This window comes from Zea mays, chromosome 10, assembly GCF_902167145.1.
Source record: "Zea mays cultivar B73 chromosome 10, Zm-B73-REFERENCE-NAM-5.0, whole genome shotgun sequence".
Classification (NCBI taxonomy): domain Eukaryota; kingdom Viridiplantae; phylum Streptophyta; class Magnoliopsida; order Poales; family Poaceae; genus Zea; species Zea mays.
In genome coordinates this window covers 31,001,891-31,019,985 of record NC_050105.1, presented here as the reverse complement: position 1 = coordinate 31,019,985, position 18,095 = coordinate 31,001,891, and positions in this window count along the sequence as shown.

Here is an 18,095-nt window from a genome sequence, read left to right as displayed (position 1 = left end):
TCATCGCTCAACAAGTTGTGGGGAATCATGTGCATGAACTCACCAAAGGCGGGAGTTCATGTGAAGTGTAAGACTGATAAATAAAATAAAGGTTCAAGCTGAGAATTTCTTTTATAAGTTGGTCAAAATTTTATTAGCAGTTACTAAGTGTAAGTAAATACCAAACCTTAGTAATAAAAGTAATAATAATAAAATAATCCCAATACGATGCAAATGACAAATTGAATTTAATTCCATAAATTAATCATGTGAGTGTCTGAGTTGCTCATGACCGTGAGCACGACTAGTATACCAGTTTTACACTCTGTAGAGGTTGTGCATCTTTACCCACAAATTGTGTTACCCATTTGCCACGGGGTTGATCGGACCCCATATACCTCTACCAAGGAAGCGAGGTAGGGTACCACTACGAGGCCTTTACAAAGTTCCACTAGCTTCAGAAAACTCGCTACAGTTTATAGGAAGTTCTAGTGCAGGGATCCCTCGCCTGACCACCATCGCAGCAAAATCAACCCAAGGACCTCCCCACACTGACCACTCCCCTACTGCCCTTGCCCCTATAGGGTAAGGTAGTCTTCCACTAGCTTTCCTAGTTAATCAGCCAAGGGCGTCCCATACCACCCTTGTGGTAGTACTGTTTTCCCGGGTGGTTCTCCATGTTCCCATTAACATAATGATCTCATCACGAACAATAATAATAAACTGATAATAAAAAGTGTAATAATGAGTGATGTATATCTCTACACCCAAAACCACGTAAAGCAATAGCATATACTACCCAAAAATGCAGTGGTAAAATAAGATATAAAGATAGCCAAAACTAGGGTAACCTATTGGATTCCATCAAAATTAACTTATGCAGATCATTATGATTAAAAAGAACATGACTGGGTAAAAAGGAAGTGATCAAGGGCACAACTTGCCTTCAACGAGCTCCTGCTGAGCAGTCTCCACCTGCTGTACCCCCGAATCCTCTGTGGCTTGCTCGTCTACTCGCATCAATACAAACATACATAGTATAAAGGAGAAATTAACATCACACCAACCACGTAAACAAAATACACATTAGTAATCTACATATTAAAATGAGATCATAGGAAAAAGAATCATTAAATTTGGAGTTATAGATTTTAAGTTATGAATTTCCAAAGGTTTTATGTATTTGATACAAGATTATCTAAGAAATAAATTTCATTACTGTTTTCATGTCAAAACAGAGACACTAGGTGATAAACAGTAAAATTACTAAATTATAGGAACTAGAATGGATTAATTTTGACTAAGTATGAATTTTCTACAAATTAAATAAGTTCTAGCATTTATTTATACCTTAAAAATCAATTTATGTTATTAATTATCAAATCCCTCTGATCTCTAGACTGGGCGCATAATTTCAAGAAATCGTAGGGGCTAATCCTTAGTTTTCCCAGGACTCAGTGAATAGCAACAGCGGACGACGGGTTGAATACTACTATTCCTAGGGTCTATTTAGCAAAACAGGCTCGACGAAGGGGTATCTTGATCCCTCGGTCGTCCGATCGGAAATGAGGCGCCCTAATTAGATTAGCCCTGGACAAGTCACCCGCTCTCCCCTCAACCATAGGATCTGGAAACGACGTCCCAGATCTAACCACGTTATTATGAACTAGCGCGTGATTACAACCATCTGATCTGTGATCGACGGTCTAGGTCTCATTATACGAAGGGGTATGGCCTTTCTAATCTGGACAACCCGCTATTCATCCGACGCCACCGATTCCCTCCAGATCATTAGAGACGGCGATTTGATCTCCACTGCTCATTCGAATCAAATGGTCAGGGCAAACTCTTCCTCCTCCTCACCGAGTTCCGCACGGTGGTGCCCAAAGCGGAGGCCGCGCTCCTCACCGGAGCTAGCCACCCAGTGACCCAAGGCCTAATTCTAGCGTCCAACAAGCGCAGCGCAAACAGGAGAACTTAGCGGACCGATTGACGCATTCCATACAGTGGACCGAAGCTCGGTTGTCGATGGCCGTGGTGGAGCAACAACTCAGCGGAGATCCCAAGTTCGACGAGGAATTCCGCGATCATGATGGTATTTTCTCCTTCGCAGGTGCCACGTATGCTTCCGCCGCCCTGAGATGGTTCTCCTGCACCACCCAATTGGCTCCCAACAACGGTGAGAAAGCAAACCGACGACGGCGGCCACGGCTATGGCGTGACTCTCGGTGAGCGTTTCGGGACGACTCAGGCGATTGTGAGTGAGAGGGGTCGCGTAGAGACGATGCTCGCATTTATCGCCCAGGCGTGCAAAATCTGCGATGTGGTCCAGCTCCCCCAGGGGAAAAGGGCGGTGAGCTCCGCCGTAAGACTAGCCGTGCAGGTCGCGCGATCTGTTGAAACCGATGAGCAAGCGTGCTGACAGGTGAGGCCACGTTGTCGGCGCGAGAAAGGGGGGAAAAGGAGAATCGCACCACGCGGAGAATGGACCCACATGCCAGCGTGAAGGGGACCGGCGCGCGTGCGAGTGAGACAGACACACAGGACCCACTGTCGGCGCATCCACTCAGCCCGGCCACACAGGGAAGACGATGTTGGGCCGAACGCAGGTTTGGGCCGAGAAGACGTTTCCCATTTCTTTCTTCTTTTCTTTTTATTTTCTATTTTTCCTTTCTTTCTTTTCCGAATTCATATTTAAATTCTAGTTTAAATTCAAACTTGTGAAAAAATTATCCTTAGATTATATTGCACCATAAAAGGTTCCAATTTGGAGATATATTTATATATATTATTTATATTTTTATATCCTTTCTCTCTTTCTTTTCTCTCCTTTTTCTCAATTTCTATTTTCAAATCCTAAATTTCAATCTAGTGTTCAACCCAAATCTCAAAGCATGGTTATATTCCTATTAGTGTTATTATTATTATTATTAAATGCACAAACACTTAAAATCCAGTATGATGCACAAATTATCTTTGGTTCCTTTAACTACTTATTCTCTCTAAGTATGGTTATTCCTATGTGATGATAAGTAGAAAACAAAACAACTAATGAGATCACCCTTTTCAATGCAGTATTAACAGTATGAGGATTTGAGCGGTAGTGCAGAAACAATTGATGTTGGTGTTGGTGGACTCAGGCAGTTCGACCAGTTTTGTGAGTAGGCATGTGGTGCATCAGTTGGGGTTGGCTATTCAAGTTTGTCCAGCTGTGATAGTCAAAGCGGCAAATGGAGAGACTATGGTCAGTAATACTATGGTGAAAGGATTGGAATGGTGGGCTGGTGCACAGTTGTTTCATACGGATATGAGGATTTTAACTTTGAGTGCTTTTGATGCTATTTTGCGGTATGATTGGTTGAGACACCACAACCCTATGGAATGTGACTGGGAACAAAAGTTTTTGAAGTTTACAATGGAAGGAAGACAGGTAGTATTGCAGGGTGATGAGGAGGATGGTGTTGGGGAGGTGAAGCATGTGACAGGTTCCTAGTTGCACAAATGGGTGAAGGGGAATGATATTTGGGCCTTAGTGGTGTTGGAAGAGATGGCTGGATATCAGGGAGTACAACAACAGGGGATCTTTAGCAGTTACTTCAGGAGTTTGGAGATGTGTTTGAAGTGCCTACTCAGTTACCTCCTGCTAGGGTGTATGATCATCATATTCCTTTGGTTCCTGGAGCAGTACCAGTGAATTCTAGGCCTTATAGGTACTCTCATCTTCACAAGGATGAAATTGAGAAGTAAGAGGCTACTTTGTTGAAGGATGGTCTTATTGTTCCTAGTGTAAGCCCTTTTGCTTCTCCGTTGTTGTTGGTTAAGAAGAAAGATAGCACTTCGAGGTTTTGTGTGGACTACAGGAAACTAAATGTTGGCGACTTGTTCTCAAATGCTATGAGTTAAGAACAAGGCAACACAGAGAATGTTAAACGATAAAGTCCTTCGTCCTTTGAAGCATTATTTCCCTTAGGATATAACGATCTTCGGACGAAGGTCATGAAGGACGAACCTTCATCATCAAAGTATATATTAATGAAAGACGAAGCATATGAAACATAAAAGATAGTATGAACAATCATATAACATTATTCATTTAACTTTATTATATCATCATAGAGAAATAAGAACAATATCAAATTATAAATGTACCTTCGGCTTGGAAGGAGATGAAAATACAAGGATGACGCAAAAGCAAAATGCCAAGTCAGCGTGAATAGTACGGGGGTACTGTTCACCTATTTATAGGCACGGGGTACAACCCATACAAAATTACATACATGCCCTTTACATTTGGTGATAATTCTATAGCACTCTATCGAGGTCTAAATGGCCTTTTCATCTTTAAGTCGGTTCCCTTTTCTGCGAACATGCCGAAGCTTTCCTGCTTCACAGCTTCGGCGCTGTGTCAACCTTTGTATCTTTTGAGCTTCTCCCTTTCTGATATAAGTCCGAAGATACCTGCTCACACATTATAAAGCCGCTTCTCCCTTGAAGACCTTCGGCGACGAAGCATAGACCCAACAGTAGCCCCTTTCGCGGTGCTAGATCGTTTTTCGTAACGAGCTTGATCCGTGAAAAAAGTCTCTTAAGCTTCGGGGAGCCGAAGGTCCAAAAAACACCTTCCCTGAGCTCGTTGCCGAGAAACGATTCACTCCCCCTGCGCGTAGCGGCCCCACCTTGCAGAGTTACTGTTCGGTCTCTGTGGTCCACCGTTCAGCGAGTGCGAGCGGGTGTCCGCCTGGTGTAAAACTTCTGGCGCTTCGCCTTCTTACCTGCGGCACTATATAAACAGACGAGTAGGTGTGAAGTTACCACAGCATTTACTGCTATTTGCACTGTTTTGCTGCCAAAATTCTTAACCATCGCCGAAGCTTGTTTGTCAGAATTGAACGAAGCTCCTTCTTGAAGCCTGCTTCGGAGAAAAAAGTATTAAAGTTTCACAAGTTCATAGTTAAATGGCCAGAGTCCGTTCTACCGCTAGGGTTGAGCGTGAGGGGGACGAAACTGATGCTTCGGAGACTGTCCCTATCTCCGAAGCCATGCGACGATCCGGGCTAGTGACTTCGGAGAAGGCTCCTATTGATGATGCAGAACAAGCAATCGCTGAAGCAGAAGGAGAAGATGCTGAGGAAACTGACTCCGAAGATGATTATCACCTTGCCACACCAAGCAAACCCAGTCATTTGGACTTCGGGAAATCTACTGTTTCGAAGGCTGATTTGTCCAAGATGGTAAAGTCAGGCTATTTTACTGAAAATCAAAAGAAGCTATTACGCTTCGGGGGAGAAGAGACTACCCCAAAGCCGGAAAAAGATGAAATTGTTATTTTTAAGAGTTTCCTAAAGGCTGGATTAAGATTCCCCCTTCATGGGATTATTGCAGAGATATTAAAGAATTTTGGAATCTATTTTCACCAGCTGACCCCCAACGCTATCGTTAGGCTTAATGTTTATATCTGGGCACTCCGAAGCCAGGCGGTGGAACCGTTTGCGGACAGCTTTTGCCGAGTTCATGAACTGCACTATCAGACAAAGGCTAGAAAGGATGGATTACATGACAATTTTGGTTGCTATAATTTTGCGTATCGGAAAACTACGAAGTATCCTGTGATCAGCTACCGAAGCAAATGGGCAGCAGGGTGGAAATCGGAATGGTTCTATGTTAAGGTTGATGATGATAAAGAAAAGCTTGTGCAGAGTCCACTGGAACTGACCTTCGGAGAAACCCGCCCCCAGTGCCACATGTTACCAGAGGGTCCAACTCAAAAAGCAATGTATGAATTCAAAATAATTGCAGAGAATATCAGTACAAGGGACCTGGTCCAGGAATTCATGGCTTTCAAGGTTTTCCCTAGTGTAAAAGAGTGGGAGATGCCGAAGCTGGAGGGGGAAAAGAAAAAGGGTGAACTTGTACGTTTGCCTTACTGCTTCAAATTTAAGAAATACTTTAAAGCTCCTTGCCAAGAGTGGCTGGATATGATTGAAGTGATGTGCAACGAGATACTTGGCAATTATTCGAAAAAAGAAGATCAATTGATGACCGCAGCCTTCGGCACTCGACCGAAACGAAGGCTAAATCGAGTATTGGACGCCTTGGGTTTCGAGTACCCAGACTACGAAGATCTGAACAAAGGTGCCGGAGGCCAAAAAAGGAAAAGGGGGACTGAAGCCTTAGATGAAGGCGAAAAAGAGCCAATAAAGAAGAAAATTCCAAAGAAAAGGAAGGCTTCTTCTCCGAAGCAACAAATATCCGAAGCAGAAGAAACTCCCGCATCACCTTCTGCTGCTGTTGTTGAGGAAATTCTGAAGGTAATGACTGAATCCTTACCTGCGAAGCTAAGTCCACTGGATCCTCAACTGACAAAGTTTTTTCAGAAGGACAAGGAGCCCGAGAAATCGAGGAAAATAATCAAGGCAAAGAAACAAAGAATCATTACCGTAACAGAGGTAATTGACAAAACACCGCCAAGAGCTTCGGCCCAAAAAACACGAGCAGCTGCAGAAGGGGCAGATATTGAAATTGCACCTTCGGAGGCCGCAACCGCCGAAGTTGCCTCAGCTGAAGATTTGAATTTGGAGAGCACAATTGAACATATTGACCAAATGCTGCTAGACATGGCCGCAGAAGAAGCTGCCACTGTTGCCGAAGAGACTGTGACCGTAGCGTCAAAGAAAGGAAAATAAATTGCTGATGAAGCTTCAGAAAACGAAGCCTTCGCGTTCCAAAACTTAGTTGGAGAACATCTATCAAAAGCTGAAATAGAAGAGCTTAAAGAGTATGCCCAATCCTGTGGATACAAACCTGGGGCACTCCTCTTCGGAGGCGTTGATGATGAGAAATTAGAGTGTATTCGGGACCAAACAGGGGCCAAAGTTATCAGTACTCTGTCCAAGAGTATTGGATTCCCGAAGCTAGAAGCAGATATCAGCCGCTACCGACGACAGCATGTCGTTGGTAGTTTGTTTTACTCCAACTTCAAGGTAAATGACTTGTCCCTTAACTTTTATTGTTTCTAATAAAAACATGTCTGACGAAGGTTGTGTTTATGTAGAGCATGCTATTGAGCAAAGCTTTGCAAATGCAGCAAGATCTCGAAGATAAAAAGCATGAAATTATAATCGGAAACTTGGAAAACAAAATAAAAGAGCAATCAGATGCTTTTGAGAAAAAGAACTTTGAGCTCCAGGCAGCCGAAGGCTTACTGGCGGAAGCTGAAGCAAAAATATCAGAACTAAACTCGAAGCTTCTCCGCCAGTCTGAGCAGTTCGAACGGGAAAAACAAGATCTCAATGCAAAACTTGAAGCCGAAGCTCAGCAAAATTCAGATTTGAGAAAACTACTGACAAATCTTCAAGAAAAATGCCTGGAGTTTAGCAACAAGTGCATTCAACGACTAAGAAAGATTTTTTACTCGGTTGGAGCCAGTAGTGGAAAATTTACCCCCTCAGCTGAAGATCTGCCAAAAACCTTCGAACACATTGAGGGGGAGATTGACGAACTCGACGAAGTCATAGCTGGGCATGGTGACTTTTGTGCCTGGGTGGCTTCTCGAGGGACTGCTGCAGCCTTCATGAAGGCTGGCTGTGATCATGGGAAAATTGTCAATAGGCCAAATTTTACTTTGTCACCATCAATCCTGGATGACATCCCTGATCTCGCCCGAAGCATCTCAAATCGATTTGTAAAAATGATATGGACAAAAGGTGGTCGAGAGAAAGCTGGAGACGAAGCTCGTAGCCACCTTGATCCAGTAAGAAATCATACCTTGTGCTTACCTTTTCCTATAAACTTGATTCTGACTTCCAATGGCCTTATTCATGTAGGATGACGAAGCCGAAGCTGATGATTAGAAATAACGCCGAAGCCGAAGCTCCTTGGAGATTTAGATAGTAGACTGCAGACAGTACTTGAAAAACTTTTGAGATAACTCTTGTAAATGTAAACAAAAACTTTCATGTATACTGTTCATACCTTGTAATATATCCTTAACCTCTCACTGATGTATGAGAAATGCTTTGATGTGGACGAAATTTCCTTTTTTGAGCCGAAGGCGAAAAAAAACACCTTCCCTTCTTTTCGTACGCAACGAAGCATAGAAAACATCATTTTCCTTTTTTCCGAAGCTCTCCATAAAAACAATAGTTTCCCCTCTTTTTTGTGCACGAAGCTCTTTTTCCCTTTCTTTTTTCTCTTCTTGCCAAAGCAATCATTTTATGCTATGAAGATGATTATCCTACATATGCCTAGATGAATGTTTATGAATGCAAATGCTATGATGTAATGTGTTGTGCAAATGAATGGCCAAACACGTATCCGAAGCTATATTCATAGCCATTATTTTCTTAAAAACAATCACACCTTAGCTCTGCATTCCCTTAGGAACGACTTTGGAGCTTCTTCGCCTTTACTTTTGGCGGAATCAGCGTTGACTTTTCGTTGTAAGCTCTGCATTCCCTTAGGAACGACTTTGGAGCTTCTTCGCCTTTTACTTAGGCAGTATAAGCTCTGCATTCCCTTAGGAACGACTTTGGAGCTTCTTCGCCTTTTACTTAGGCGGTATAAGCTCTGCATTCCCTTAGGAACGTCTTTGGAGCTTCGTCGTTTTTACTTTTCGGCACTCGATGGTGCGCTCTCAGCTTTTACATTTACATTCTTTGGGGGATTTTGCTCTTATAAGACTAAAAAAGGAAATTACATATGCTGGCCCCATTAAAAACCTTTCTCCCCCTTTGGAAAGGAAAAGGGTGCCATGAAAGAAAAAATAAAAATGTGAAAAATTACATCGAATTATACATAATATCGCCGAAGCTCATCCGCATTCCAAGACCTAGGAATGTCATTGCCGTCCATATCTTTCAATCTGTATGACCCGGGCCTTGACGAAGATGCTACTAAGAAAGGCCCGTCCCATTTCAACTGCAATTTGCCCACTGTTTCCGGGTTGGCCACCCTCCGAAGTACCAAGTGCCCTGGCTCAATATTTTTTAGCCGAACCTTTCTATCCCGCCATTTGACTGTTTCAGCTTGATATTTATTAATATTCTCCACGGCTTGCAGTCTGATCCCTTCTAAAGCATCTTTTTCTATAGAATAAGCAGCTTCGGAATCTGATTCTGCCGAAGCTACTATCCTTATTGATCCAGCTTTAGCTTCCTCTGGAGTTATTGCTTCGTCACCGAATAATAACTTAAATGGAGTGAAGCCTGTGGACCTTGATGTTGTCGTGTTGTGGCTCCACACCACTTTGGTTAGCTGATCTGGCCATTTTCCTCTAGGCTGATTGAAGATTAGCTTCATTATCCCTGTCATTATAATGCCGTTGGCTCTTTCAACGAGTCCATTTGACTCCGGGTGCCTGACTGATGCAAAATGGATCTTCGTACCAATTTGGTCACAGAAATCCCTGAAAGCTTCGGAGTCAAACTGTGTTCCATTGTCCACAGTGATAGCCTTTGGCACCCCGAAACGGCAAACAATATTCTGCCAGAAAAACTTTTGGACGGTAGCCGAAGTTATTGTGGCTAAAGGCTTCGCCTCAATCCATTTAGAAAAATATTCCACAGCTACCACAACATATCTCAAGTTCCCTTGGGCCGGTGGTAACGGACCTAACAAGTCAAGGCCCCACCTTTGCAATGGCCAGGTGGGTTGTATGAGCTGTGTCAAGGACGAAGGTTGTTTTTGATCTCTTGCACATTTCTGACAACCTTCGCACTTTTGAACCAATTCTGCTGCATCCGAAGCTGCCTTCGGCCAATAAAATCCTTGACGGAAAATTTTTCCAAGTAACGGCCTAGATCCGATGTGAGATCCACACAGGCCTGCATGTATTTCTTTCATTAACTCTATACCTTCGGTTCTGGATAAGCATTTGAGCAACGGAGCACAAACTCCATGTTTGTACAATTCCCCCTCTATCATGACATATGGACGAGCTCTTGCCTCTATTCTCTTGTTATAAGCTTCGTCATCTGAAAGAAATTTACCCTGAAGGTAAGAGATGATCTCAGTTCTCCAATCTTCACTAAAAACAGGAGATATATTAAGAACTGCTCTTTCAAGGAGTTCCACCGAAGGTGCTTTTATTGTTTCAAAGAATACATCCGAAGGTAAAGGCAGCCCCTGTGCTGCTGACTTAGCTAGCAGATCAGCATGCTCATTTTGTCCTCGAGGGATATTCTTGACAGAAAACCCTTCGAAGGAGGCTTCGACTCTTCGAACCATATCCAGATATTTTTCAAGCTTCGGATCCTTAGCCTTACAACTTTTGTCAATATGACCCGAAACAACCTGGGAATCAGTTTTAAGTATGGCCCTTCTGATTCCCATTGCTTTTAATTTCCGAAGACCTAAAATCAATGCTTCGTACTCAGCAATGTTATTTGTGCAATTAAAATCAAGTTTTGCCGCATAACAGGTTTTGACTTTGGAAGGTGAAACCAACACAGCAGCCGCTCCTGCTCCGAAGGTTCCCCAAGATCCATCACAAAACACTATCCAGGCTTCGTTATCTTTATTTGTTTCCTCCTCCTGAGCCCCTGGTGTCCAATCAGCAATAAAGTCTGCCAGTGCCTGCGACTGAATCGAAGATCTATGAACATATTCAATACAAAATTCATTGAGCTCTGCAGCCCATTTTCCAATCCTTCCAGTAGCTTCTCTGTTCCTCATAATATCCTTCAGAGGTTGTGATGAAGGAACAATTATGTTGTAAGCTTGGAAATAGTGCCGAAGCTTCCTGGAGGCCATCAAGACAGCATACAGTATCTTCTCCAACTCTGTATAATTTTTCTTTGATAAACTAAGGACCTCGGAAACAAAATATATTGGGGCCTGCCTTTTGACTTGACCATCAAGCTTCTCCTGAACAAGCGCTGCACTTACCGCTGAGTGCGAAGCTGCCACATATAACAATAAAGGAGCCCCTTGCATTGGTGGAGTCAATGTTGTTAGATCTATCAAATACTGTTTCAGTTCTTCGAAAGCCTTCTGCTGGATTGGTCCCCATTGAAAGACTTCGGCCGACTTCAGCACTTCGAAGAATGGTAAATTTCTCTCTGCCGATCTGGATATGAATCTATTGAGAGATGCCAACCTTCCTGTCAATCTTTGAGCCCCCTTCTTTGTAGTTGGTGGCTCCATCCGAAGTATAGCTTCAATTTTACTTGGATTGGCTTCAATTCCCTTTGTTGAAACCAAGCATCCAAGAAATTTCCCCTTCTTCACTCTGAAGACACATTTTTCTGGATTTAACTTCAAGCCAGCTTGCCTGAAACTGGCGAAGGTCTCCTGCAGATCAGCAATATGATTCTCCTGCTTCGTGCTTTTGACAATGATGTCATCAACATAAGTTAACACATTTCTGCCTATTTGAGATTGAAGAACCTTCGCAGTCATTCGGCTGAAACTTCCTCCAGCGTTTTTGAGCCCCTCAGGCATCCGAAGATAGCAATATGTGCCACTTGGAGTAATGAAGCTAGTCTTCGGCTCATCTTCCTTCTTCATCCAAATTTGGTGATAGCCTGAATAGCAGTCTAACAGACTCATGAGCTCTGACGAAGCTGCTGCATCAACTAAAGAGTCTATCCTTGGTAGTGGGAATTCATCCTTCGGACAAGCCTTGTTAAGATCTGTAAAATCGATGCACATTCGCCACTTACCATTGGCCTTTTTTACCATAACAGTGTTAGCCAGCCATTCTGGGTACTTCACTTCTCTAATAACTCCTGCACTGAGGAGTCTTTTGACTTCGTTGCGAGCACCTTCGGCCTTATCATCTGACATTTTCCAAAGCCTTTGCTTTCTGGGTCTGAAGGATGGATCAACATTGAGCGAGTGCTCAATAACATCCCTATTAACTCCGCATAGATCATTGGCTGACCATGCAAAAACATCTTTGTTATTGAACAAAAATCTTATCAAGGTTTTTTCCTGCTCTTCGGATAGTTGAGAGCCTAACAGCACCTTCTGCTCTGCTATGTCCTCACATAAGAGCATAGGCTTCGGCTGATCTGCTGAAGCTGCTTTCTCCCTTCTGAATTTGTACTGTGCACAAGCTTCGGCTCCATCTATATTATGGATTGCTTTTGAGTCAGTCCAGTTACCTTCGGCCCTTCTTGCGGCTTCCTGACTTCCATGGATAGCAATGGGTCCCTGATCCGAAGGTATCTTCATGCAAAGATAAGCAGGATGAAGGATTGCTTCGAAGGCATTAAGAGTACCACGACCAATAATTGCATTGTAAGGATATTCCATGTCAACAATGTCAAACACAACTTGCTCAGTTCTAGTGTTATTGATGAATCCGAAGGTCACTGACATGGTGATCTTGCCCAGTGCTACAATCTGTCTTCCTCCGAAGCCACAAAGAGGATGTGTAGCATCATGAATCTTATCTTCTGGCTCTTGCATTTGTCTGAAGGCTTTAGCAAATATGATGTCAGCTGCACTGCCTGTGTCAACCAAGACATTGTGGACCAGAAATCCTTTGATAACACAAGAGATAACCATGGCATCGTTGTGTGGGTAATCTTTGAGCTGAAGGTCCTCTTGGGAGAAGGTAATAGGAATGTGAGACCATCTTGTCTTGATGAAGGGTCCTTGTACCCCAACATGCTGTACCCTTCTCTGTGCTTCCTTCTTCTGTTTCTTGTTAGCTGGCTCTGAGGACGAGCCACCTGTGATCGGGAGCACCAGCTTCGGGTCCGAAGCAGCTCCAGCTTGATCGTTGAACGAAGCCATCAGCTCAAAAAAGTGGAAGTGAGTTCACCGGAGGTGGGCGCCAATGTTGGCGACTTGTTCTCAAATGCTATGAGTTAAGAACAAGGCAACACAGAGAATGTTAAACGATAAAGTCCTTCGTCCTTTGAAGCATTATTTCCCTTAGGATATAACGATCTTCGGACGAAGGTCATGAAGGACGAACCTTCATCATCACAGTATATATTAATGAAAGACGAAGCATATGAAACATAAAAGATAGTATGAACAATCATATAACATTATTCATTTAACTTTATTATATCATCATAGAGAAATAAGAACAATATCAAATTATAAATGTACCTTCGGCTTGGAAGGAGATGAAAATACAAGGATGACGCAAAAGCAAAATGCCAAGTCAGCGTGAACAGTACGGGGGTACTGTTCACCTATTTATAGGCACGGGGTACAACCCATACAAAATTACATACATGCCCTTTACATTTGGTGATAATTCTATAGCACTCTATCGAGGTCTAAATGGCCTTTTCATCTTTAAGTCGGTTCCCTTTTCTGCGAACATGCCGAAGCTTTCCTGCTTCACAGCTTCGGCGCTGTGTCAACCTTTGTATCTTTTGAGCTTCTCCCTTTCTGATATAAGTCCGAAGATACCTGCTCACACATTATAAAGCCGCTTCTCCCTTGAAGACCTTCGGCGACGAAGCATAGACCCAACACTAAATTCTTTGACCATTAAGAACATATTTCCTATGCCTCTTGTAGAAGAGACTCTGGATGAATTAGCTGCTACTAAATATTTTTCTAGTCTGGATCTTACTGTTGGGTATCACCAGATTAGAATGGGGAAGGTGATGAGCATAAAACAACCTTTAAAACCCATCAGGGTCATTATCAGTTCAGGGTTATGCCTTTTGGGTTAATCAATGGTCCTCCAACCTTTCAATGTGCCATGAATTCTGTTTTGGCTCCTTTTCATCGGAAGTTTGTCATGGTTTTCATTGATAATATTTTGGTCTATAGTGCTACATGGGAGGAACATTTGTCTCATATTAAGATGGTGCTGCAGACTTTGAGAGAGCACCTGTTCTTTCTGAAGAGGAGTAAATGTGTGTTTGGAAGGAATGGGATCATTTATTTGGGACATATTATTTCTCACACAAGGGTGGCCACTGACCCTGCTAAGATAGCAGCCATGGAGAAATGGCCTGTTCCTCAGTAAGTAAGTGAGTTGAGGGGTTCTTTGGGTCTCACTGGATACTATAGGAGATTTGTGAGACATTATGGGATTATTGCAAAACCCCTTACTAATCTGTTGTAGAATAATGCTTTTCAGTGGAGTTCTGAAGCTGATCAGGCTTTTCAAGCGCTGAAGAAGGCTATGCTTACTACTCCTAAGTTAGCCCTACCCTGGTTTGATGAGCTATTTGTTGTGGAGACTGATGCTTGTGATGAAGGGATAGGTGCTGTTTTGATGCAATGTGATAGACCAGTGGCATACCTAAGTAAAGCATTGGGTGCTAAGAATAAGATACTCTCCATTTATGAAAAAGAGTTTTTGGCTCTAATCATTGTAGTGGACAGGTGGAGGCAATATTTGTAGAGGGCTGAATTTGTGATTAAGACTGATCATCAGGCTTTGAGCTTTCTGGATGCTTAGATTTTGCAATCTAATATGTAGAGGAAGGCTATGGCTAAGTAGATGGGGCTGTGGGGGATAGACATCCCCCGGGTCCACTAAAAGAGTAAAAGACCTCACGAAAGGCCCAAGGGCCCAATAAATCGTAAGGTCATTCTTTCGTGGGCCTGGGGAGGGACAACTAGCAAAGCAGATCGACATGGGGCCGGATTGGTACAAACCCGGACGGCCCACAACGTCGAGCGAGCAACCACAACGGAGATCCGACTTTCCCGCGCTGGAGCCCCCATGCAACGGAGCCATGCGAGGATAAGTCGGCAGAACTACAGGGAGATAAACTCAAATAGTTCACTATCTTTTAGCTACACGTTGTTATCATATCCACGTGTATTGCCCCACGGTCGAGTATATAAGGCCTAGGGGGCACCCCTTCAGAAAGATCGACCCTACTACATAGCCACCCACTTCGACTCTCTGCATTCTCAATTCGGAGAGCTCCCTTGTAACCTCATTCACCAAGCATACTCACCAGGTCGTAGGGTGTTACACATCTCTAAGCGGTTCGAACCTGTAAATATTGTCCACTGTCCCTCGTGCATCTGGCACGAACCATTTTGCTACAGTCGTCGACATCGTCCTACTCCTAAAAACACCTCAAGGGGCAACCCCGGGTGTGCGGTCGGACCCAAAACACCGACAGCTGGCGCGCCAGGTAGGGGGTGTGTCGACGATCCAAGCTAGCTCAATGGCTTTCACCTTCCACAGCAAGATCACCCTCCGTCCCGGATCCGTATTCTGCTTCGGAACAATCTCATCTGTAGCAGATGAAGAGGGAACTCTACACCGCATTGCGGATCCACCGGAAAAGAAGTCTCCTCCAACAAACTTCGAAAATGTCGGAGAAGCGCAACCTCCAGCTCTCCGGAAAAAGATCGTCTCCGGAAAGTCAGGGGCCGAGGGCCCGCTGACCCGGAGAACTCCACTGTCTACTTCCCCGACAAAAGAATGGACACAGATCGCGAGGAAGAAGGAGACCAAGAGGAAGCAAGTTGTTCTTTCTGTTCCTCCGCCCTCAAAGGAGAACGGAAAGAAGGTCGCCACGACAGCAGCACCATTCTACCCCGACGTCCTCTTCATCGGGAGAGTGGAGTCGCCCACCGTCTCCGACGACGAGCCGACTGCACCCGGAGAAGAACCACCTCAACGAGAATCCCGCCGACGGAGGAACCGGCGCAGGAACGTTCGACGACATCACGCGGCCGGAGAACGGGATCCGGAGCAACCTGTCTCGTATGACGAGGTCTCGGAGATAGGGGAAACTCTAGAAGAATGCGTCTTCAGAGAACGAAGGAACTCCCGACGACGTGATCGCCGCCGGGCTCAGGAACAAGCCGAGCAAGATGCAAGGCAACGCCGGGAGAATCCATTCTTCGGGCGCAACCTGAACCCCGACTTCGCCCGAGCCATGAACACGCCGAGCGAAGTTGGAGGAGTACTAGCTCGGATAGCTGATGGACTCCCTCGGACTCCCGATGCCGAGGGCTACCGACGACTGTTCACCCAGGCGGCCAACCATCTTCTACCACTTGCTCACCCGCCGAACGATCTACGACACGCCATCAACAGTCGCCGAGATGCGCGAAGCTCCACCAACGCCTCACGTGAACGACAACATGAGAACGAGATCCGCCGCCGGGAGGAGTACGACAGGGATCATGGCATCCCAGCTCGGAGCCAGGCCACCAGAACTGAGTCGGCAACGACCCCAACTGGCGGTACCACCCGGGGACGGTCGAGGAACCACAACAACTACTCCCCTCCCCGGGACAGACATCATCCCCGACGACAGGAGGACACATGCGGAATGTCTGCTCTTACTCCGCGCCTTAGGGCCATCCAATGGCCTCCCAACTTCAAGGTATCCAATGTCGACAAATATGAACCTAAGCAGGATCCAGGGGGTTGGCTAGCCGTCTACACCACTGCTGCTCGAGCCGCTGGGGTGTCCGAAGACGTGATGACCGCGTACTTACCCATTGTCCTTGGGCAAGACGCACTGCAATGGCTGCGACATCTACCCCGACATTGCATCGACGACTGGGGCGACTTCAGTCGACGCTTCACCGCCAATTTCCAGTCCCTCTCCGACAAGCCGGCGCAACCATGGGACCTCAAATCCATCAAGCGCCGGGGAGACGAAACTCTCCGGTCGTACCTCAAAAGGTTCCAGACCATGAGAAATCGTATCCCCGAGGTCACGGAGGCGGCCGTGATCGAGGACTTCTACAAAGGATCCAACGACTCGGCTTTCGTCCGAGCCATATTACAAAAGGCGCCGACTACCTCCGAGGAGCTGTTCCGGGAAGCCGACCTCTACATCACCGCCGACGAGCGGGCCCAGGACCTCATCGGAGGAGCAAAGCCCGCACTGGCAGCACCACGACGCGACGCGAACCAGCAACCCGACAAACGCTGGGAGAAGAGGCCTCGCGAAGAAGTGCACGCCGCCGGACCACCAGCCTCCCGCGCCCGAGGAGGACCTCGCGGAGGCGAGCGCACGCTAGACGACATCCTCGACACCCAGTGCCCGTACCACAAGGACATGCGCCACACTCTTCGTAACTGCCGGGACTTCAAGCACTCCGTCGGGCACGACCGACCCTTCCAACCTCTACTTCCTCCTCCGCCGAGGGGAGGACCAAATGAACCACGACAACCCCATCAGCAGGAGGAGGGGGGAGGAGGAGCTTTCCCGCGCGTTGACATGGAGGTCAACGTCATCTTCGGCGGGCACGGGTCGCAAGAGAACAAAAGACAACAAAAGCTCAACGACCGCCAGATACTGATGGCGACCACCGGTCCTCCCGCCCCGTACTGGTGGTCGGAGCACCCGATCACTTTCACTTGGGAGGATCAATGGCTCAACTTCGACCATCCAGGCAAATACCCGCTCCTCGTCGATCCGGTGATCCGAGAGAGCCGGGTGAAGAAGGTGCTAGTGGACGGGGGGAGCAGCATCAACGTCACCTTCCCCCGGACACTCCAAGGCTTGGGAGTTCACCTCAAAGAGCTCCACGAGTTGGACACTCCCTTCTTCGGCATCGTGCCGACTGAAGGGGAATACCCGCTGGGCCACATCTACATGCCTGTCACCATCGGAACTCCGGAGAACTACAGAACCGAGTTCCTGAGGTTCGAAGTGGCGAACTTCGACTACGGGTACAACGCCATCATCGGGAGGCCGGGATTGGCCAAATTCATGGCCATTCCACATTACACCTACATGATACTGAAGATGCCAGGACCGCAAGGAATCATAACTGTGCGTGCCGACTTCCAAGGCGCCGCAGAGTGTTTCCGAGTGGCCATCCAAGCAGCCCTCACTACCAAGCCGTTGACGATTTCTTCGACACAGGCGAACTCTAAGCCTGAGGAGGACCTTGCAGTACCGGCAAATGAAGCTCAGGCCGCGACCTCTATGCGGCCGACTGAAGAAACTAAAAGGATCAACCTGGGGTTCGCTGATGAACGCAAGACTGCCATCATCAGCTCTAGCCTGGATGACAAATAGGAAAGCGCGCTCGTCACGTTTCTGCAAGATAACCGAGACGTATTCGCATGGCAACCTGCGGATATGCCGGGAGTCCCGAGAGAACTGGCCGAGCACAAAATGAAAGTCTATCCCCAGGCAAGGCCGATTCGGCAAAAGCTACGTCGTTTCACGCCCGACAAGAGAGAGGCCATTCGCGCCGAGTTA